The sequence below is a fragment of the Bubalus bubalis genome, chromosome 21 (genome assembly GCF_019923935.1).
Source record: "Bubalus bubalis isolate 160015118507 breed Murrah chromosome 21, NDDB_SH_1, whole genome shotgun sequence".
Taxonomy (NCBI): domain Eukaryota; kingdom Metazoa; phylum Chordata; class Mammalia; order Artiodactyla; family Bovidae; genus Bubalus; species Bubalus bubalis.
The window spans coordinates 31,054,222-31,077,982 of record NC_059177.1 but is presented as its reverse complement, the minus strand read 5'-3'; the positions used below and the strand labels follow the sequence as shown (position 1 = coordinate 31,077,982).

At 37.7% G+C, this 23,761-nt stretch overlaps 1 long non-coding RNA gene across 4 annotated transcripts in view; it reads left to right on the top strand.

The window, feature by feature from the left end:
• LOC112581125 overlaps positions 1-23,761 on the top strand; it is a 470,843-nt gene that overhangs the window by 51,838 nt on the left and 395,244 nt on the right. For 3 of the 4 annotated variants that reach the window (XR_006547413.1, XR_006547408.1, XR_006547410.2), the window contains exon 2: positions 1,632-1,738. This is a non-coding gene — a long non-coding RNA (uncharacterized LOC112581125). Of the gene's footprint in view, positions 1-1,631; positions 1,739-4,261; positions 4,824-23,761 lie in introns of those variants that run through there. The other variant, XR_006547409.1, reaches the window with a different exon arrangement.

Sequence of the window (23,761 nt, the reverse complement as noted above, 5' to 3'; positions counted from 1 at the left end):
TTCCCAAATGCTCCTAAATTCCTTTTACTGTGTCTGTGTGTTTCATACCCAGTTCAGTTCAGTCATTCAGTCGTGTCCGACTCTTTGCGACCCCATGGACTGCAGCACGCCAGGCCTCCCTGTCCATCACCAACTCCCGGAGTCTACTCAAACTCATGTCCATTTCTTTGGTGATGTCATCCAGCCATCTCATCCTCTGTCATCCCCTTCTTTCCCACCTTCAATCTTTCCCAGCATCAGGGTCTTTTCAAATGAGTCATTTCTTCATATCAAGTGGCCAAAGTATTAGAGTTTCAGCTTCAGCATCAGTCCTTCCAATGAATATTCAGGACTGATTTCCTTTAGGATGAACTGGTTGGATCTCCTTGCAGTCTAAGTCATCCCAGGTTCCCTAGTAATTGTGTTCCTAGGTTAGTGCCTGCAACTTCTTTAGGTACTTGCCCAATGGCAACTACTGCTGCTTTGCCAGCCCACAGAGCCTGAAGTGCCAGGGCGTTGGTTAGTTCTGGTGGGACAGCCAATGACTGCCTGGCTTTCCTGACAGGATGCATGAAATTAGCTCCTGTGCTTTCAGGGGGGATAAGGTCCTTATAAGATGGGGCTGAGGTTGGACCTTTGCCTAAGATCTCACGCATACTTTGTTCTGAAACCCTTCCTGTCCTGCTTTCTCTACTTTCTTACTGGTTTCTAGTGGAAGCACTTTCTTAAAAAGTCATTTGTACTAAGTCCTTGTCTCCGGGTCTCCTTCTGAGGAGCCCCACTGTATTAGGTTGCTATAGTGAAATACCATGACCTCAGGTGGCTTAACAGAAATTTATTCCCTTATACTTTTGGAGGCTGAAGTCTAACATCAAGGTGCCAGCCAGAGCATGCTCCCTCTGAGACTGTGGGTAGAATCTTTTCTTGCCTCTTCCCAGCTTTGGTGATAGCCATCAATCCTTGGCACTTCCTGGCTTATAGCTGCCTCACTCCAGTCTCTGTGTTTATTGTCACATGGCATTTTCTGTATGTCTTTCATTTTTCACTTGTTAGAAGAATACCTGTCATATTGGATTATAAGCCATGATATTATCTTAAACTGATTACATCCGCAAAGACACTGTTTCACAAATACAGTCACATTTTCACAGATGCCAGAAGTTAGGATTTCCCTACATATCTTTTTATTTTGGAGTGGGGAGACATAATTTAACCCATGACAGGAACCTAAGACAAACAAAGTTTGGCAGCTCATGGGAAGGGCCAGAGTCTAAACCTTGGAGACTGCAAAGCAAGGAACACCACCCAACCACAAGTTGGTGGTGAGCAAGTCTCATGTGGGCATAGTTTTCTAACAGGAAGGATTAGAAACTTGACACATGAAATCTCTTTTGTCAAAATGGAGGTGATTTTTGAACGGCATCATCTAGTCATGAAAGTGAAAGCCACTCAATCGTGTCCGATTCTTTGTGACCCCAAATACATACAAATTTATGATTACTTTGTTTGTGTAATGCCTATGACTTTTCAGAGCTCTCTGATAGTGTTTAATGTCTTATATGGCTGCATTATATCAGTAATTCACATTTTTTATTGTTTAGCAGTATGAAATTCAATTGTGTGTACATTCTTTTTATCTTTCCTGATGACAGGTACTCTAATTCTTGACTGAGAGATTTACTTGGAAAATGAGAAATTCCTGGACTACACTACTTGCCTAAAGTTTCTTCTGGTTGGAGTCAGTCCTTAAGGCTCTAAGGTACTAGAACAATCTTAAAGTTATCTTTATTTTCTTAATTTAGTAAAACGATGATACGGTTTTGAAAAAAACTCCACACTCAAAAAATGTATTTTTGTGTAGATAGTGTGCATAGTGTGAATATAAATCTTAGCTCAAATTTTTCAATTCTTGATGCAGAGAAGAGTTTAAAACATGGTTGCTGTGGTTATTGAGAAGATACCTTTAAATTGTATTCTAAACAATGCAATTTGAGACCATTACTTCAGTCCTACTGAATTAGCATAAAGATCCAAAGGCATGCTAATTCATTATTAAATGAGTTGAAGTTGGAGATATACACTACAATCTAACAGAGAAGTATAGATATACACTACAATCTAACAGATAAGGCTTAACATTAAACCATGCCATAAGGTATGGCTTAACAGCAACTGGTATGCAGAGGTTGAGGTATTCAGGTATGCAGAGGTATTCAGCTTCAAGGTTTTAGCTGCTTGTTAGCTGAATGCATGTCAGTGGCATGATGAGGTTGAAAAACGTTTGTGACCGTAGGCTGCAACAGTTGGGGTTAAGGAAGGTGATGGCTCCTCTCTACTCTGTGATTCCAAAGTGCTGGATCAAATTCTGGGTAATGTACTCTAAGGGTATAGAAGATCAGAGATGGCAAATAGGTTTTATGTCTTCTGTCGATTCTAGTTGTTTCTGGCTGCACTGAGAAGTGGGTTGAGAAGGATTCTGACGGCTAATACAGGCCCAATGGGAAATTGTGCTGGGTTTGTCTGGCAAGGGGGTAATACATTATCTTTATATGTGTTCAAGATTGGATGACAAAGGTGATGTAAAAGGTAATGTTGACAGAAGAGTTCAGCTGTCTCATCTCCTGCATGTTTTAATTTTTGCTCATTGGATGTTATCACCTATTAAAATATTCATATGCCTCAACACCCTCTTAGAACAGGGGTAGACAAATTATGGGTAGCAGTTAAATCAGGTCTATTACGTGTTTTTACATTTTAAATGTGAAATGTTATGTTTTGAATTTGTTCCTCAACTTACATCTTGTGGAATCTCACAAAATGAGGTAAGTCTCAATTTTATTATCTCCAAAAAAGTTTATAATTATTTATTTGGTTTTGTTTTATACCACGGGTTTGGGGAAGTGAGGGAGGAGATTGCTCTTTAATGTCTCGTTTTTACAATGTTGATAATTTTTTAATATTAATCTTACTTTGTTTATCATCCTCAGAGACTATATTCTGTATCATTTATTGTGTACAGGGTGTATTCAATATTTCTCAAACTGTTATTCTTTTGAATAGAGTTCATGCTTAAAAAGGATGGTTTTAGATAGCCTGTGAATGTATATAGTTTTTAACTCAACATTATATGCCATTTATGTCCTTTAATGCTTATTTATTTTAAAATAATTGGTCTATCATAGACTGATAGTAATGTGTGGGAACATCCCACACTTCCTGTTCTGCAAGGCCTTTCAGTTCAGTTCAGTCACTCAGTCGTGTCCGACTCTTTGTGACCCCATGGACTGCAGCATGCCAGGCCTCCCTGTCCATCACCAACTCCCAGAGTTCACCCAGACTCACGTCCATCGAGTCAGGGATGCCATCCAGCCATCTCATTCTCTGTCGTCCCCTTTTCCTCCTGCCCCCAATCCCTCCCAGCATCAGAGTCTTTTCCAATGAGTCAACTCTTTGCATGAGGTGGCCAAAGTGCTGGAAATTGTTCAGTCGTGTCCCACTCTCTGTGACCCCATGGACTCTACAGTCCTTGGAATTCTCCAGGCCAGAGTACTGGAGTGGGTGGCTATTCCCTTCTGTTTCATTCTTTTTATGGCTGAGTAATACTCCATTGTATTTATGTACTGCATCTTCATGAGCATCCATCTATTGATAGACATTTTAAAAATGGCAGTCCCTAATGAAATTTTAAAATTTGGGAGAATTTCTATTATTTCAGTTTTTTGCATAAAGTGAGAGTTTATTCAACCTGTTTTGTTGTGCAACTTCAATTTAGGTTTTTCAAGTTCTCATAAAATGAAATCACACAATAGAGGTATTAAAACTGTGTGTATATTTTACTTAAACACAGATACCAAATTAACAGGAACAAGGTACTTTTTGCTAGACATCTTCCTGTTTCCTACTCTGTAGCAACTGACTGTTTTCTTCACAAATTCTAAGGGGGCATTGTAAAAACCATAGACCTAAACCACAGTAAGGTTTAAGTTTGCTGGAAATGATGCATAAAATTCCATGGCCAGGGACTGTAGGAAAAAAAGGTGACTCTAAGAATGGAGTCTTATAAACGGCTCTTATAAATTAAATTCTTGCAAGATACCTAATTATGTATCTATAAACAAACAAACACACAAAAAGACCTGCAATGAGCTGGTAATGGGAAAAATAAAGAACTTGAAAATGATGACATGAATCAGAAAAGCAGTATATAACAGGCCAATGTCTAAAATGATCTGCAGCTTTTGAAATGCTCTAAAAATAATTTTTAAAAAGAAAGTTTTTGCAGGGTTTTTTGGAGGCATTGGGAAGAGATGGAACTGATGGTATATTGATAACTGACGACTGTGAGAAAACCAGCTGGATGTTGGCTCTCCTTCTGCCTCCTTCACTGGAAATAATTTGCAAACTGATGTGGAAGGAAGAAACAGGAGGCCCAGAAGAGGAGTAAACAGCTATATGGGATTCTTTAGAGTTGGTTGTCCTAAAGCTTATAAAGATTTTGTCCAGGGTACCACTTGCAGTTGTAAAACTAGAACTTGCCTCAGTTATCTACAAGGCATTCTGGAGGATGGGAGGAGTGTGAGAAAACTAGAAATGACTAAATCCTCATATAATTTTTGAAAATGCAGAAAAATCAAAAGTCTGGATGAGACAACCTAATGAGGTTACATTGCTTCCTACTCCAGACTGGGCATCCAGTTCTTTAAGTGGCAGCTTGGGAGGCTCAGAAAGCAAAAATTCACAGTAGGGGTTACGTAAAAGTCATACCAATCAGATCCCTTTTCTTCACCTGGAAAAAAGAAAAAGTTAAAATAATAAAGGTTTTGTGGTTTTGTTGTTGTTATCTTACTGTTTGAAATCTCTAACTACTTTTCTGGAAAGTGGTGAAAGGATATAGTAATATCTGTATCTGTAAATATCTGTATTTACTGTATAGTACAAAGCATATTAACTTTTGAAAGACAACATCTACAATGTTGATTATTGATCAGTGATAAACTGATGTGATAGCTCATTTCACAAGCCACTTTTATGGGCTAAAGGATGTTCACATGGCTGATAAAACTTTTTTTTCTAGGTAGGTCTGTGGGGGTGTTTCTGGAAGAGATTTAGCTTTTGATTCATTAGGTGAATCTGTAGACTGAGTAAAGATTTGCCCACACTCCTAGAGATGGACATCAGCCAATCCCCTGAAGGCCCCAACAGAACAGAAAGGCAGAGAAAGGGTGATGCCCTCACCATTGAAGTTCAAGGTTCTTGGGACAGCAGACTATGGTACTTCGGCCTCATGCTGGGAGTTATACCACTAGCTTTCCTAGTGCTCCAGTTTGTAGATGGCAGAGTGTGGGACTTACCAGCTTCCATAACTGTGCGAGCCTATTTCTGTAATAAGTATTGTCATGTATATGTGTACATTTGTATATATACACATACAATATGTCATAAGAGAACTATATATATGCATGTGTGTGTGTGTGTTCTTGGTATCTCAGGTGTGTCCAGCTCTGAAACCCCATGGATTGTGGCCCTCCAGGGTCCTCTGTCCATGAGATTCTCTGGGCAAGAATACTGGAGTTGGGTTGCCATTTACTTCTCCAGGGGATCTTCCTGACCCAGGAAGAAAACCTGAGTCTCTTGTATTGCAGGTGGATTTTTTTTTTTTAACTGTCTGAGCCACAAGGGAAGCCCGTGTGTGTGTGTGTGTGTGTGTGTGTGTGTGTATTTATCTCCTATCATCCTATCAGTTCTGTTTCTCTAGAGAACTTCAGCTAATATAGTGGGAAAGTGTTCTCTATAGATATCCATTTATGAGCCAATCCCTAGTCATAGAATAATTTGTAATTTTATTAACTACTTAACTGAAGGCAGTAATTGTTCTGTGCACTTGACAGAAAGTTGGGAAAGATAGTTTTTTCCCTGGACAGGAGGATTAAGGCTGAAGCATAACAGTCCTGGGCTTTTCCAATTGCTGATTACATGACTCTGGCAAATGACTTACCTTCTCTGAGCATCCATTTCATCACCTGTAAATAGGGATAATAATTGACTCATAAGATAGTTCTCTCTAGCTCAGTTGCTCAGTCATGTCCAACTCTTTGAGACCCCATGGACTGTAACCTGCCAGGCTCCTCTGTCCATAGGATTTTCCAGTCGGGAATACTGTAGTGGGTAGCCATTTCCTTCTGCAGGGGATCGTCCCAACCCAGGGATCAAACCCACGTCTCCTGCATTGGCAGGCAGATCCTTTACCACTGGGCCACCTGGGAAGCCCCATAAGATAGTGATAAATAATAAGTATAAAGTACAAGTGACAAGGCTTGGCACGTATTAAATATTCAATAGGTGGGGCTAATGATTGTGTTAGAATATGGACTAGACAAGGAGCTGAAGCAGTGGGCATAAAATGTACACAAAGAAGGTGAAGTTCCAGAACTGTGTTTAAAACAAATCGATTATATAAATATAGGATGAGAAATCCCATGTGAAGAAGCCTTAAGAGCTTCAACTCTTTATAAATTCAGCATCAGCCTACCATTTAACAGTGTGAGCAAGCTGACCTAGACTTTATTTTTTCTTGGGCAAGAGGAATAGTATCCCACTTGTGTTGCGTTAGAGAGAATGTTGTAAGAGAATTGTTCAGTACTAGGTATAATACTTTGAGAATGACATCAGTAAATTGGTTTGTGGCCAGAAGAGATCATTAAGTGATTCAGCTTTGTGATTCAATAAGTAATCAAAAAAACAGATACACGAGCTGAAAAAATGGCAAAACTGGTTTGGACCAGTGGATCATTTACCTAAAATGGAATAGCGTATAACCATACAAAGCAATGAGGGCTCTCCGTGCACTCATGTTGAAAGATGTCTGATATACATTAAGTGAAAAAAAGGTACAGGAATAGTGTAGTGTATTTGGTATATTTTATTTTATTTTTTTAATTTTATTTTATTTTTAAACTTTACATAATTGTATTAGTTTTGCCAAATATCAAAATGAATCCCCCACAGGTATACATGTGTGGAGGGTTCAGGATGGGGAACACATGTATACCTGTGGTATATTTTATTTTAAAAGAAAGGACTAGGCATCTGTATTTGCTTGAGATTCATAGAATTAAAACCTGGAAAGAACATAACTTATCTATTGGGGGTGAGAACTGTGTTATGGGAAGGAAAGAATGAGGACTGAAGGGAGACTTTATACTTTGTAACTGACTTCATTTAGTTCCCCCAGAAGCTGATGTTGAGTTTCATCCAAGTAGCTTTTTAGCATGTGATCCCAGGAAGTCATAACTGATGAATGATTGAACAGGTTACCACTGTGAGCAAATGCAAACTCCGCCCCACTGGCAGCCTCGAAGACGGTATGAACTGCACATTAGAGCGACCCAGCAGTGGGTGGAAACCTCACCAGCGGATGGTGACTTGGAGCTGGGGAGCCCTTGGGCAGAGCTGCAGCTGCTTTTAGTCACAGCCATGGAGTAATAAATCCAGTACTAAGGGCATCTATTTCAATACCTCCTGATCTTTTTTTTTTTGATTTTTCAACCAAGTGAAGATACTCTGTTCTGAAAAAAATAATAATAATTTGAAAATAAAAATTTTAATGAAAAAATAACCACATGTCATAAAATATTAATGATTCTGACATGCAGAAAAGGATTGGGCTTATTTTTGGTCAGTTCCAAAACAACTAAGAACAATATTTCTTATTATAGTGTGCTATGCTATGCTAAGTCACTTCAGTCGTTTCCGACTCTGTGCAACCCCATAGATGGCAGCCCACCAGGCTCCCCCGTCCCTGGGATTTTCCAGGCAAGAACACTGGAGTGGGCTGCCATTTCCTTCTCCAATGCATGAAAGTGAAAAGTGAAAGTGAAGTCGCTCAGTCGTGTCCGACTCTTAGCGACCCCATGGATTGCAGCCTAGCAGATAGCAGATGCATCAGTTGAAGTTGGAAGCACATTCTAATCAGTAGATCAGCTGCCTTATAAGATCGTGATAATTGCCTATCACTGGGCTCACTCGATCAGAGATTAGAGCTCACAGAAGAATTTGCTTAAAGCTAACATTTATTGGGTATTAAACCCAGTGAATCAACATGGTAGATAATCTCCAAAAGTGGCAGCAAAAGATGGAGTCCTTGGTTATGCTAAAAGCCCTTTGCATGAGTTACTCGTTTGATTCTATCAGTACGGCATCCTAGTTAGTACTAGAAAACCAAGTTCCGCAGAGTGGCAAATCACAAACCAGCTGGTATTTGTTTGGTTGTCCATAGTTATCCTCTGATAGTCAGAGGTCAGCTTCTTCCAGGAGCTGCTGAGAAATGCAGAATTTCAGGCCCTGCCCCAGCTTTCCTGAATCAGATTCGGCTTGGGAGCAGGATGCCCAGGGAATGCTGCATTCATGGGAAAGTTGGAGAAGCCAGTTGTGTAGTGTTTAGATTTTGTAACTGCCTAGTACAATGTATTTTATTCTTAATGGACATATATTGGCCTATATTTAAATCTCATTTATTTTAATTCAATTGAACATTTTAATTTACAGTCTGAATACACCACAGTATCCATAATACTTGATGGTTATATGCAGCTTTAAAAATACCATCTTAAACACATTGTGCTTATGTGATTGAAGTAGATCTTTTGGAACTGAAAATTTGTATTTTCTCTAGTTTGAACCCAGTGCCAAGGACCGAAATAATTCTAGTGCCCAGGTGTCATCAGAACCAACTAGGTGACCTATTAAAATAGTACAGTTAGGTAGTTTTCTTCAGTTCATTATAAGCTTCACTCATAATTGTGCGATACTCTATTATGAGCTGAAACAATGGTACCTGAAAACATGAATAATACATAATGCTAACAATGCTTTTGGAACCATTATGGTGTAGAATATTGTATTAATCCATAATTTGAAGATGGGACTAAATGGATCTTTCATGTAAAAGAGCTGCTATGATGTGCCATTTTACACATGATGTTAATAAGAATATACTATCACCTAAAATCCATATTAAAATATTTTATATAAGACGTACTTACATTAATAGATATCTGTCATTTGTTACTAAATACAGCTGTTAAAAGAACCTCTTAAGTGCTTTCAAAATTTGTTTTTAAGACCTTGACATTGGATGGAATAAAGTATTATAAAACCCATCCTTCACTGTGAAAATGGACATAATGGATGAAATACTGTATGTTGCTTACTTCATTTTTGCCAGGTCAAATTGAAGTTCTCATCAGCTTTTGACACCCCTTACATGACCACATAATGCATGATGGAGAACCTAAATATGGACATTAAATATTTCATTTTCGCTTGACATTATTATCATATGGTTCAACTTTTGAGAATATCTTTCACATTTCTTCCTTGAACATTATTATCTTTCATTGCAAAGCTCTCCGGTAATAGGGGAGTAAAATAAGGTAGCTCACTCAATTATGAATCATTCTGGATTATAAATTCATGTATCACTCACCATGAATTCAACAAGTACACAGTGATCTGTTTGATCTGAAATTGCATCAGAGTATGAAGTAGTACTTTAGAAAGATTAAATTAATAAAATAAATTGAGCAAGTGTTCAATTGAAGTGAAATATGGCACCTCCACCTAAGGGTAAATAAATAAATCCACTGTTTACATTGTTCGCCTTTGACTTCATTTTCTCCATCATCTTCTTGCTGACACTAACTGTTCCTCCATTTGATGGAATCAATATTTTAAATATGAATCAAAATGCAAAGTAGGGGGGGGTGCTCAGGCACACATAAGTTGGCAATAATTTTTTTCTAATGGCTTCGAGTCATTTATCTTAGTCTGAAAGGTTTTTGACTAGTGGTGAGGGAATCAGAGTCATTTTCATTTTTATGAAAGTTGCTTTTCATCTTCAAAAATACCCTCTTGTGATTGCATTTAAATAAAAGGTGCTAAGAGGAAGCTGAATGGAATGGCACCACCCTTTATCATTATTATTGTTATTTTATAGAATGAATATGGAACATGATTACTATGCTGCCTTGATATTGTAATTAGTAAAATACAATTCATTTTCTAAGAGGTTTTCAGTGTTTGATCCCCTTCTCTGTTTTTGGAAGGATTCACCTGTGAGAAGCATGCTACATGTCATGGCAGCCTTACAGAGGGAATTTTAAGGAACCCTTTTAAATGACTAGTTAGTTCTTTGAGGAACAAATCAGACTTGAAATGGAGAATTAAGAAGTTTTATTTCTCAATTTTCCTGCTGATTTCCAACCATTTCCATGTATGGTAACGTGTTTCCCAAAATGTAAGCAGACGATGAGCATTGCCTTGGCATGCTCCACAAAGTCTAGAAGTCCTGGAATAATTCAGCACTCAAAACTGTCTAGAACCTGAGTTGCTATTTAGAGAAATAGGTTAAAACTTATTTGTTAACAAGAAGTAAATTACTTTCTGCCATCTGTGGAATTTAAATTCTACATAATCTTGACATATCACGTGCTGGTTTCCACCAGCGTAATTGAGTTGAAGGATGCTCTTTCTTCCACTGACCACTTTCTTTCAGAACTTGTGTATCTTTGATAGCTTCAGTTACAAAATGCACAATTTAAATTAGACATGTGGATGTAAAACTTTATTTACTAAAGGAAGAAAAGAAATAGTACCTTAGAACCACAAAATCAAAAGCATCTCCACAAACTTGGATATCTCCAAGAAAAGCGTGTCCAGTGAGCCAGATTTCACCTGTTTGTGTGATCCCTTCTTGTTACCTGCTAGCTCAGTTTTTCATCAGAGCCTTTGCCCTACCTGCTGGTCTCTTCCTCTCAGTTGATACCCATGCCACCTCTAGATGGATTCCTATTCTGTCACTCAGCAGACAAACCCTGTTCTTTGCATGCCCCTCCTGCCCCTCCTGTGCTAACGCATTCTGCCATTGCTTTCAGGCCACGCCATGTCATCGTCGTCACGCTTTTCCTCGCACTCTCCCAGCTGATGTCCGACATCCTTCATTTTGCAGCATCTGAGCAGAACCACATGATGACAACTTTAGGATCATAATGCGAATTAGTTATGCTCTCACCATTTCCCATTCTCGTTAAATCATTGTCAGGACAATGGATTCATGGGGTACCATTTCCTGTTCTCATTACAATTTTTGTCAGAGGAATGAGGTATCAGAATTTCAATGCTTCACATAGTCTTTGAAAAATAATAGTTACCTCTGAAGCTTTGACCTTTTTTTTTTTTTTTCCTGTTCTGCATCTGGCTCAGCCCTGCCCTCTTTTCCCTGCTTATGTGTGGCCTTGGCAATTAGAGGATAAAGCTTCTTCAATAGGGCAAAATTTTAGAAATCACAATGACAGGATAACATTAAAACTTTGCCATTTTCGTTTCAGTGACAAAACAAAGTCTGACAGGACCACGCACAAGCTTTACACAAAAGTTGGAGCATGTGTCTATATATATATATGTGGTCATTTTTTAGTTAAATGGTTTATTACTATTCTTTTCCATTTTCATTTTTACTCTCCTTCAACTTAACAAATATACTCCTTAAAAGCAAGCAAGACTTATTGTTCATATTTTTAAAGGATCCAAATTTCTGTTACTTTCAGAAAAACAAAAAAAAGTTCTTACTGTTCATATATACAATTTGAATAAATTACTTTATTTCCCCTCCCTGCTGATCCTGGCTGCCTTTACCAAGGTTTGTTTTACAATTGATGGCTTTGTTCTTCCCAAGACAGTTCCACGCTCTGTTTGGGTTCAGGTAGAAGTCTTACAAACACTAAGTAATGATTTGTTAACTAAATGCTCCTGAAGCTGTCTGTCAGCTCTCCCTGAGACATAATAGCAGCTTCACCTGCCTGCAGTCACTTCAGGGTGCTCTCATTAAATGCAAACTTTGTAAAATCCCAGAGAAGCGCAGGGAACATGGAAATGCTATAGAAATAATACTCTTCTCTTTGGTAATATGCTATTACTCGTTTTGTTTTTAGTTTGGTTCAGGGTGTTCTCATATATGAGAAAAATGGAGGTCACTTAATTGTTAACACATCCTGGACCCTACGTGGAGAAAATATCTTATTTAATAAGGTTAAAGCTAGATTTCAATTCTTGTCCAATTCAAAAGAAGGAAATGAGTTCAAGTCCATCAGTATTTTTTAACTTGCTCCCTTAACTATTCTCTTTTCAGTGTCATTTTCATTGACTACTTGTTTGTCATATTTCTTTTTGGATTATATATTTAATTTCTTCACATTGTGGCTTAGCACAGTGCCTGAAATACACTAGGCACACAATAAATATTTGCTTATGGAAGGAAGGAAGGAAGGAAGGAGTGGAGGAATACAATACGATGGTTAAAAATGTGAAATGAAATGTGAAACTTGAAGGTAAAATGGTTTTCAGATAATACTTGTATTGTTTCATGGTAAATACGTATAGTTTAACTGAATAGTAACTTTCTATTCCTGTTTAACTTAGATTTTTCATGAGAAATGGCTGCTAATTTTAACAAATATCATCTCATGATCTGTGAATATTGTTGCAAATTACTTCTTTTTAATTTATTAAGGGACTGGTAGACTTTGCTGGTACTAAGTCACTTGCTCAATCACATGCATAATTTTTTGGATTTTATTGTCAACATTTTATTTAGAATTTTGTGTCTGTTTCTAAAAGTGTATTAATATTGTAGTCTTTTTTTTTTTCTTTATGATGTCTTTGCCAGGTTTTGGTATTCAAACAAATTTGACTTTATAAAATGACTTGAGAACTTCCATATTTTTGAAAAGGAGTCTAACAGTGTGTATCTCCATAAAAGTTGATAAAACTCAGCTTTGAGGGCATCTGGAATTGGAGGCTCTTTCCTGGCAGATTTCTAACCACCTTCGCTTATCTTTGGGGGTATATGGTCTACCCATAGTATCCTTTTCTTTGGAGGATAATTTTGTTAATATGTGTTTTGCCAGATAGTCACCAATTTTCTCTAGGTTTTCTAACTAGATGCACGAAGTTTCAGGCAGAAGTACCTCCATACCTTTTTGATCTCCTGAATCTATAGGTTATATATTCCACTTTTCATTCTTACACATATTTACAGGTTTTTGTTACCTGTTAGATTTTTGTGTTTGCTTCAATCATAATTATAAGAAGGCCTTGTGATTTTACTAGCTGTTGTTATATTAAGGAAGGCAATTGTATTTGGAAAACTTTGTTGAGAGTTCTAAGTAATCAAAAGACAATAGTAAGTTATTGGTGTCTAAGCAAACAATACTGATAGCAACATAACTTATGGAATATGTTGATTGCACCAGGCACTGTTCCAAGCTCTTTATTTCATGAAGCAGTCAAACAGAAGTTGGCAAGAGGGGACACTGACATTTTAGGAATCAGTGAACTAAAATGGACTGGAATTATTCAGATGGCCATTATATCTAATACTGTGGGCAAGAATCCCTTAGAAGAAACAGAGTAGCTATCAAAGTCAACAAGAGTCTGAAATGCAGTACTTGGGTGCAATCTCAAAAATGACAGAATGTTCTCTCTTCATTTCCAAGGCAAACCATTCAATATCACTGTCATCTAAGTCTGTGCCCCAACCAGTAATGGTGAAAAAGCTGAAGTTGAATAGTTTTATGAAGACCTAAAAGACCTTCTAGAACTAACATACAAAAAAGATGTCCTTTTCATTATAGCAGACTGGAATGTAAAAGTAGGAAGTCAAGAGATATCTGGAGTAACAGGCACATTTGGCCTTGGAGTACAGAATAAAGCATGGCAAAGGATAACAGAGTTTTGCCAAGAAAATTCACTGGTTATAGCAAACACCCTCTTCCAACAACACAAGAGATGACTCTACACATGGACATCACCAGATGGTCAATACTGAAATCAGATTGATTATATTCTTTGCAAGCAAAGATGGAGAAGTTTTATACAGTCAGCAAAAACAAGACTGGGAGCTGACTGTGGCTCAGATACCAAACTTGTTATTGCAAAATTCAGACTTAAATGGAAGAAAGTAGGGAAAACCACTAGACCATTCAGGTATGACCTAAATCAAATCCCTTACACTTATACAATGGAAGTGACAAATAGATTCAAGGGATTAGATCTGATAGAGTGCCTAAAGAACTATGGGCAAAGGTTCATGACATTGTATTGGAGGCAGTGATCAAGACCATCCCCAAGAAAAAGAAATGCAAAAAGGCAAAATGCTTGTCTGAGGAGGTCTTACAAATAGCTGAGAAAAGAAGAAAAGTGAAAGGCAAAGGAGAAAAGGAAAGATACATCAGTTGAATGCAGAGTTCCAAAGAGTAGCATGGAAGATAGATAAGAGATAAGAAAGCCTTCCTCAGTGATTAATGCAAAGAAATAGAGGAAAACAAAAGAATGAGAAAGAATAGAGATCTCTTCAAGAAAATTAGTGATACCAAGGGAACATTTCATGCAGTTGGGCATGAATAAAGGACAGAAATGGTATGCATCTAACAGAAGTAGAAGATATTAAGAAGAGGTGGCAAGAATACACAGAAGAGCTATGCAAAAAAGATCTTCATGACCCACATAACCATGATGATATATCACTCACCTAGAGCCAGACATCCTGGAATGCGAAGTGAAGTGGGCCTTAGAAAGCATCACTATGAACAAAGCTAGTGGAAGTGATGGAATTCCATTTGAGCTGTTTCAATTCCTAAAAGATGATGGTGTGAAAGTGCTGCACTCAATATGCCAGCAAATTTGGAAAACTCATCAATGGCCACAGGACTGGAAAGGCAAGTTTTCATTCCAGTCCCTAAGAAAGGCAATGCCAAAGAATACCCAAACTACTGCATAACTGCACTTAAATCACATGCTAGCAAAGCAATGCTCAAAATTCTCCAAGCCAGGCTTCAGCAATATGTGAACTGTGAACTTCCAGATATTCAATCTGGATTTAGACAAGGCAGAGGAACCAGATATCAAATTGCCAACATCTGTTGGATCATTGACAGAGCAAGAGAGTTCCAGAAAAACATCTACTTCTGCTTTATTGACTATGCCAAAGCCTTTGACTACGTGGATGACAACAAACTGTGGAAAATTCTTTAAAAATTTTCTTGAAAATTACCAAAAATACCAGACCACCTGACCTGCCTCCTGAGAAATCTGTATGCAGGTCAAGAAGCTACAGTTAGAACTGGACATGGAACAACAGACTGGTTCCAAATAGGAAAAGGAGTATGTCAAGGCTGTATATTGTCACCCTGCTTATTTAACTTCTATGCAGAGTACATCATGAGAAACGCTGGGCTGGAAGAAGCACAAGCTGGAATCAAGATTGCTGGGAGAAATATCAATAACCTCAGATATGCAGATGACACCACCCTTATGGCAGAAAGTGAAGAGGAACTAAAAAGCCTCTTCATGAAAGTGAAAGTGGAGAGTGAAAAAGTTGGCTTAAAGGTCAACATTCAAGAAAACGAAGATCATGGCATCTGGTCCCATCACTTCATGGGAAATAGATGGGGAAACAGTGGAAACAGTGTCAGACTTTATTTTTCTGGGCTCCAAAATCACTGCAGATGGTGACTGCAGCCAAGAAATTAAAAGACACGTGCTCCTTGGAAGAAAAGTTATGACCAACCTAGACAGCATATTAAAAAGCAGAGACATTACTTTGCCGACAAAGGTCCATCTAGTCAAAGCTATGGTTTTTTCAGTAGTCATGTATGGATGTGAGAGTTGGACTGTACAGAAAGCTGAGCACCGAAGGATGGATGCTTTTGAACTGTGGTGTTGGAGAAGACTCTTGATAGTCCCTTGGATTGCAAGGAGATCCAACCAGTCCATCCTAAAGGAAATCAGTCCTGGGTGTTCATTGGAAGGACTGGTATTGAAGCTGAAACTCCAATACTTTGGCCACCTGCTGCGAAGAGCTGACTCATTTGAAAAGACCCTGATGCTGGGAAAGATTGAGGGCAGGAGGAGAAGGGGACGACAGAGGATGAGATGGTTGAATGGCATCACTGACTAGATGGACAGGATTTTGAGCAAACTCCTGGAGTTGGTGATGGACAGGGAAGCCTGGTGTGCTGTGATTCATGGGGTCTGAAGTGTCGGACATGACTGCAGGACTGAACTGAATGAACAACAACCTATTAAGCCTATCCATTTTACAGAAGAATACACTGAGGATTAGGATCTAGAATTCAGATCCAGACAGTCTGACTTCACTTTGCGCTTTTACTATCTCTTTTGCATTTAGTTCCTTAATTTCTTCCTTCATCCCATGAGTTACCTCTCTTCAAAGGCATGTGTTTTCATACAACAGCAGCCCTTTGTATACCTTCCAAAATTCTCCATACCTTAAAATGGGGACGGTGTAGTTATTCTTTAACAATTTTCACAGCGAATCCTATTCTACCCATCTACTTGAATATAGGACTTCACAAGGAAAATTCAGTGTTAAATTCAATGCTGAAGCAATTACACAAGATTTACCAATGTCTTTAAATTAAGGATTTCCATACTTGTTCTTGCTAAAATAAAACTATCATTTTCATTTTTTAGACATAAATATAACCAAGAAAGGATGACAGTAATATTTGCAAGCGTTTATATTAGAACCACATTTCTACTTTTGGAAGCCAATATACTGTAGGGGCACCCTAAATTTCCACTGACATTCAAATAAGCTGCCTGAAATTACTAATATTTTGGTAAGGGAATCTTTCTGTTGAAAGCATGTGCCCATAAGAGTTCTAAATTCCGTGTAGTGTGATAACTTGGCAGGATGGAGCTGTTGCTTGAAATATAATAACAAAGAAGAAAACCAGGAGAAAGATGCACACATTAAATTTTCCATCTAGTCTGTATATTCTCTCTCTTAAAATGGACTCAATATTTTTGTCTGTTTTCCATATACAAATCTTGGGACTAACCACCTCAGTGAAGTTTAAATAACTTGAATTCTAACATTAAAATTGAATACATGTCATTTCCCCTTCAAATATATATAGCCTCTCAACTGGATCTCAAAAGCTATTTAAGTCTTTCAAAGCTTTTACATCTGACTTGAGAATTTGGCATATAATTCAAATCTCAGTACTTGAAAGTTCTAACAAGTGAAAAAGATCGGAAGTCCTTGGAAATAACTTCAAAAGTTCTTTCTCTTTTATATCCAAAGATAGGATTGACATCTGAAGAATAAAATTAGAGTTAATAGTAAACTCAGTTGTCTGGAATTTAGGTTCCATTTGGACAGAGATGTGGCCTGGAAATTCCTCAGGTGTGAGGTACCTCTCCCAAACAAAGATGAATTCTGAGTAAGTTTAGTAAGGAAGGGCACCATGATCTTTCTATAGCAAGAGCAATCTGACCAAGCAAATAACTGTATAGCAAAACCAATACAATATTGTAAAGTAATTAGCCTCCAATTAAAATAAATAAATTTATATTTAAAAAATCCTTCTGTAAGTTAAAAAAAAAAATTTATGACAACAGAACAGAGCTTAAGAGCATGGACTCTTTTAAGTCAGAAGAATCTGATTTTGCATCTGGATTGTGGCCACTTGATGAGTAACTTAAAATCCTTATGCCATAAAGTTTAATAGTTACTGCCCCACAGAGCTGTATGAATTAAATGACATAATCCATATAGAGAGTTTATCAAGATGCTGCCGTATATTAAAATGCAGTCATTATTATTGTTATCATTGCAAATTAAAAAAGAAGTCTTTGCATTTGGTATGTTCATCAGGGAATTTTCAGATTTGCATATGCAAATGAGAGATCATTATTGACAAATGTGTTTAAATAATTTTCTAAGTCTTGTTTTAATTGGTTTTGTGTAAGACTTCCAATTTTAAACTTGGCTTTCAAAGAGCTCCATTTTCCTTGACCACTGCTAAATTGTTGATGCTGCTGTTTTTTAAGGAGCAAATTATTTCTTGGGGTCACTGTATGAGAACTGCTGCTGCTGCTGCTAAGTCACTTCAGTAGTGTCCGATTTTGTGCAACCCCATGGACTGTAGCCTACCAGGCTCCTCCACCCATGGGATTTTCCAGGCAAGAGTACTGGAGTGGGTTGCCATTACCTTCTCCGTATGAGAACTAGTCTCTGTATTATAATGACCATCAGATCTTAGATACTCATCTACAGAGTCTACTCCCCGCAGATTGTGATATGTGCCCTGCCTTGCCTCTTCTGCTCTCCTCCTACTGTGTGTGACAGAAAAATTAACTTAGTTTTGGAGATAATGTACAATATGAGCCTGCCCTATTGTTATCCAAATAGGATACTTTGGAAGAGGAGGATTAGAAATAGAATGGGAAATAGGAAGGTTTGAAAAAATTACACCAAGCTGGAAATCTGTTTATAGTAATTTTGTCATCACCCAGATGTCTGTGATTATGTTTTCTTTTTATTTTTGCAGTATTTATTGAGCATTTATTGTGTTAATCTCAGGGCTTCTTATGGTTAACTCACTCAATGCTCTTAGTTTTATGAGATAGATATTAACTGTTATTATTCCATTTTACTGATGAAAAAAATTGAGGCATGGAGTGGTTCAGTAACCTTGCCCAATATTGTATAACTGATAATCGTAGAGGTGGGAGGTGAACTGAGGTGGTCTGGCTCCAGAGTCTGTGTTCTTAACTACAACACTGCATATCTGGTGGGGATAGTTAACAGTTACAGTTTTGCAAATAAGTGAGTTATTAATATAAGTAGAGGAATTTACAGCTTATAATAGACAGTTATGTTCCTTCCTTTTGATTTATAAAAATGAGAAAGAAAAAAATTACTTGTCTTTTATGATATCGTTTGAAATCTGGCAAGACTTTTAATTGGTGACTCTGTCCATGAAAGTGCTCTGGAGAAAAGCGAACCTTCTGTTACTATGTAATTGCTATTTTCCCAGCAATACGAGATAAAGACAATGAGGTTGGAAAAGAAAATGCTGATTTGGGGAAATGAATCGTCTATATTTTCCTTACATTGACCTGGTCTCTAAAAAAATTCTTTATCCTAAAGTTTTTAAAATTATTATTATTAGTCTATAAATAGGAGTTGATTTTTTTTCAAAATCTGAAAGGACAGATTATTTTCCCAGATTTCAGTGATGCCATATAAATTGCCTCTTTTCCCATGCCTGAAATATTTTGAAAACTGATGACAGTAAAAAAAAAAAAAAGAATTCATTTAGATTCAATTGGGTATTAAATGATAAATTTTCTATTTGCATAACTTTGGCTTCTTTAACTTTATACTTATCATGTCAGTTTTTAATGTAATTAATCCATCTGTTTGTTCCTGTTGAGTCCTTTTTAAAGGAAGACTTTCAGAATAGGAAGTACTTAACTGAATTCAGAGTACAAAATAAAGCTCGCGGGAATGAGCATTTTCAGTTTCACTTAATGTTATATATGGTAATCTATGTCTGTTCAGTCACATTATATAGACCCCAGAATAATATTCTGAGATAAAACAGCATTTTTTTTTTTTTTGCTAATCATTGTAACTGAGTACAAATTAGATTCCTTTCTTCCCTCCATATTTTATAAAAACAGAATAGTATTTGGGAAAACAAAGGATATTTTAAATAGCTCACAGAGTTCCATATCTCACAATTATATTTTGCTCCTTGGTGTATGCTTGTACTTGTGCAGAATAGTGAGAATATAGGCAGTGCTTAGTGTAGAGAGGATTCAGTGCATGAGTTTCAGTTGACACAGTGTCGTGCAAAGCAAGGACTGCCTTTATTCACATATTTTTGTTGAATTTCTGTTACTCATCCTCGGTTCTGAATATAAAATTTGGTGTAGTTTTTGGTTAGGTGAGATCAGTTGATCTTTCTTTAAGTAGGTGGGAGTCAAATAGAACTATTTCTGCCTAAGCTTATATCATATTATGGAATATCTTGCTGTATTAAATTGACAATGAAACATTATATTTCTTTCCTTGAAATCTGTAATGCTCACCTCATTTTCCATTTGGGGGTCAGTCTATAGCAGAATACAAGCTATGCTCAACCTGTGCTGACATTGACCCTCTGAATATTGAGCTGGAGACAAGGCAATCTACTGATGGGTTAAAGTTCCCATTTTTCATTCCTGTAATTTGGTCTTTTGCATACAATTATCAGGAAGAAGTTAGGGATTACATTTGGGACGAATTCTTAAATTTAAGTCAAATAAAACACCTCAAGGTATTTGTCATAATTTTTTAAAATTCCTGAATTTTTATTATTTGCTTGCCTGTTAAATTTTTTTCACCTGGTTTTGTGCTCATGTTTAATTTTACAAATAAAAGTAAGTTTTAATAGCTACCTGACTTCCCAGATTTTAATATTTTACAGCTGCTTTTCAGCCCTCCATAGTGCATTTTACTCCGTTTCCAAGCTTTTCATGGATCTTTGAGATTACAAAATGAAATATGAAATATACAAATAGTGTCTGTCTTTTATCCTAACATATTCCAGGAATGTGTTTGAAACGCTGAATATCAAACACAGTATACTAAGGATTAGTATTAATAATATTTTGAAAGAGATTAGGTGTAGGATCTCAGGAAATTAAAAATAATAAATATATTCTCCAAGACCTAGAATAATTATTCAGGTACCTGATATTATCTTTTGGTGTACCCCAAATTTATGCATTTTCATTTAAATTTCCTAATTTTTTCTGGGTAGCTCAGCTGGTAAAGAATTCGCCTGCAATGCAGAAGACCCTAGTTTGATTCCTGGGTCAGAAAGCTCCCCTGGAGAAGGGATAGACTAGACTACCCATGCCAGTATTCTTGGACCTTCCCTGGTGGCTCAGATGGTAAAAAAAAAAAAAATCCATCTGCAATGTGGAAGACCTGAGTTCGATCCCTGGGTTGGGAAGGTACCGTGGAGGAGGGCATAGTAACCCATTCCAGTATTCTTGCCTGGACAGAGGAGCTTGGTGGGCTAAAGTCCATGGGGTTGCAAAGAGTTGGAAGTAACTAAGCACACAGTTGGAGAAGGCAATGGCACCACTCCAGTACTCTTGCCTGGAAACTCCCATGGATGGAGGAGCCTGGTGGGCTGCAGTCCATGGGGTCGCTAACAGTCGGACACAACTGAAGCGACTTAGCAGCAGCAAGCACACAGTACTTTTTAACTGCATTATGTATTGAGGACTTTTTATTAATACAACTTGTATAAAGTTTAAATTTAAAAAAAATTAAAATTCTTTTCCCATTTAAGTAATTATAGACGATTGAGCAGAGTTCCCTGTGCTGTGCAGTAGGTTCTGTTTGCTTATCTATCTTAGATACAGCAGTGTTTGCCTGTCAGTCTCAGACTCTCAATCTGTCCCTCCCTCCACCCTTCCTAACAGGTAACCATACATTTATTCTGTAAATCTGTGAATCTGTTTGGGTTTGTAAATAAATTCTGCACTTGCTGCAGTATTTTATAATCTGCCCTTGATAATTCCAGTATCAGAACCTTTGCGGTTCATTGAATGGGTATGGGGTTTCCATGTAGTGTGATGAAAATGTTTCAGAACTAGGTAGTGGTGAGAGTTGCATGCATGCATATTGCATGTTAGTCGCTCAGTCATGTCCGACTCTTTGCAACCCCATGGACTGTAGCCTGCCAGGCTTCTCTGTTCATGGGATTCTCCAGGCAAGAATACTGGAGTGGATTGTCATTCCCTTCTCCAGGGGATCTTCCTGACCCAGGGATTGAACCTGAGTCTCCTGCATAGCAGGTAGAATCTTTACCTTGAGGACCAGGAAGCTACTGCCACTAATTGTATACTTGTAAATAGTTATAATGATAAATTTGTATGTTCTATGTATTTCATAGTAATAATGACTAATAATACTGAACAGTTCAAGGCCTGAGGATTTTGAGGGCGAGAAAATTTTTGAATCACCCAGATGTTCTTATCTTTTCTCAAATATCCCTGCAACAGCAGCTCATGGTTATAATTATACTCACATAAAGATGATTTTATGTCCGTGCTTTGCTCAAGAGCAGGAAGACTTCCCGTAAGGTCTCTGGGTTTGCAGGGATGTGGTGAGCCTGCCCTGGACTTGTCCTTACCTAGAGGGCAAAGCCCTATCAGGTCCGCCACCGCCACTGCCCGCCCCACCCCCTCCATGGTATAGAGAGAAGCTGTCTTCCAAGACTTCATACTCTGGGGATAGGGATGCAGCTTTGAATTAATCCTCTGGATCCACTGAAATCTTCAAAATCACACCTCAAGTTCGTGTGGCTATACAAGTTCTCTGAGGGTCCACTGTTTATGTGGGTTTCTACTTCCACTCAGATACAGCTGTGATAATTCCTTACTACCTAGTAAGCAAGTTCAAGTGACTAAGATGATTAGTTTTTTTTTTTTTCAGTATTTTCAGTTGTTTTCTGTGAAAGGATAAGTGTGAGTGATCGCCCCCCTACATGTAGTTTGACATCAATGTATACAAACACTTTCTTCTGGTGATTCTCTATCAATGCAGTTTGGCTGGCTCCACATTCTCCTCTTCCTTTCCTCTTTCTGAAATTTTAAAAAATCTTTTTGGTTCAGTTTCCCAAGAAGTGGAATTGAATTGTCTCCTTGGCAGCTTTTCCTTTCAGAAGAGAGTCGAGAAAGACGGGTGTCATGATTGGATGTGTCCAGTGGATACTCTAGAGCACTTTCCTAGACTTTCTTTTTTCTACTCTCTGGACGTAGATAGTGCAGGTATATTTCATGTCTGAGAATTGGGCTTAACAAGGCTTAGAGAAGGTGGGTTCATTGTCCAACTTCACAACACCTGGAAGAAACCATAAACCCCAGTGTACCTGTTTCTTGGGGCCTCTGTTCTGAGTGCTGGGCCACTGATAATTTGAAAGATATCTGGAGGAATGAGTTGAAGTTGACTTCCTGCAGGAAGAAACAAAACAGCATTTATTCAGAAAACACTGAGAAGTGCATTGTAGCTGCCCTGTGTGTGTTAGGACTGTGAAAGAGACAAGAGGGAAGAAAGCTGAGAGTGTGAAGAGTTACTGAAGTTGAGAATTTGTGTTGTCAACTTCTCCAGTCTCCATTATACTTTTGATTTTGTTTGTATTAGACCTAAAATGAAGAAATGGGCATGTTTGTAATTTTAAGACTTTTCTTCTAGACTGTCTCTAATTCAAGTGTAATATGTATATGGTGCTTATATGTGAGCTATGTATTTATGTAAATATATATTCAGTAATTTTGCAGTTCGAACAGGGTGTTTGCTTTGACCAGTGTGTTCTCTTGGCAAAACTGTATTAGCCTTTGACCTGTTTCATTTTGTATTCCAAGGACAAATTTACCTGTTACTCCAGGTAGCTCTTGTCTTCCTACTTTTGCATTCCAGTCCCCTATAATGAAGATGACATCTTTTTTTGGGTTTTAGTTCTAGAAAGTCTTGGAGGTCTTAATAGAACCATTCAACATCAACTTCTTCAGCATTACTGGTCAGAGCATAGACTTGGATTACTGTGATATTGAATGATTTGCCTTGAAAATAAACAGAGATCATTTTGTCATTTTTGAGTTGCATCCAAGTACTGCATTTTGGACTCTTGTTGACTATGATGGCTACTCCATTTCTTCTAAGGGATTCTTGCCCACAGTAGTAGATATTATCATCATCTGAAATAAATTCAACCCATTTCAGTCCATTTTAGTTCGCTGATCCCTAAAATGTTGATGTTCACTCTTGCCATCTCCTGTTTGATTACTTCCAATTTGCCTTGATTCATGGATCTAACATTCCAGGTTCCTATGCAATATTGTTCTTTACAGCAAA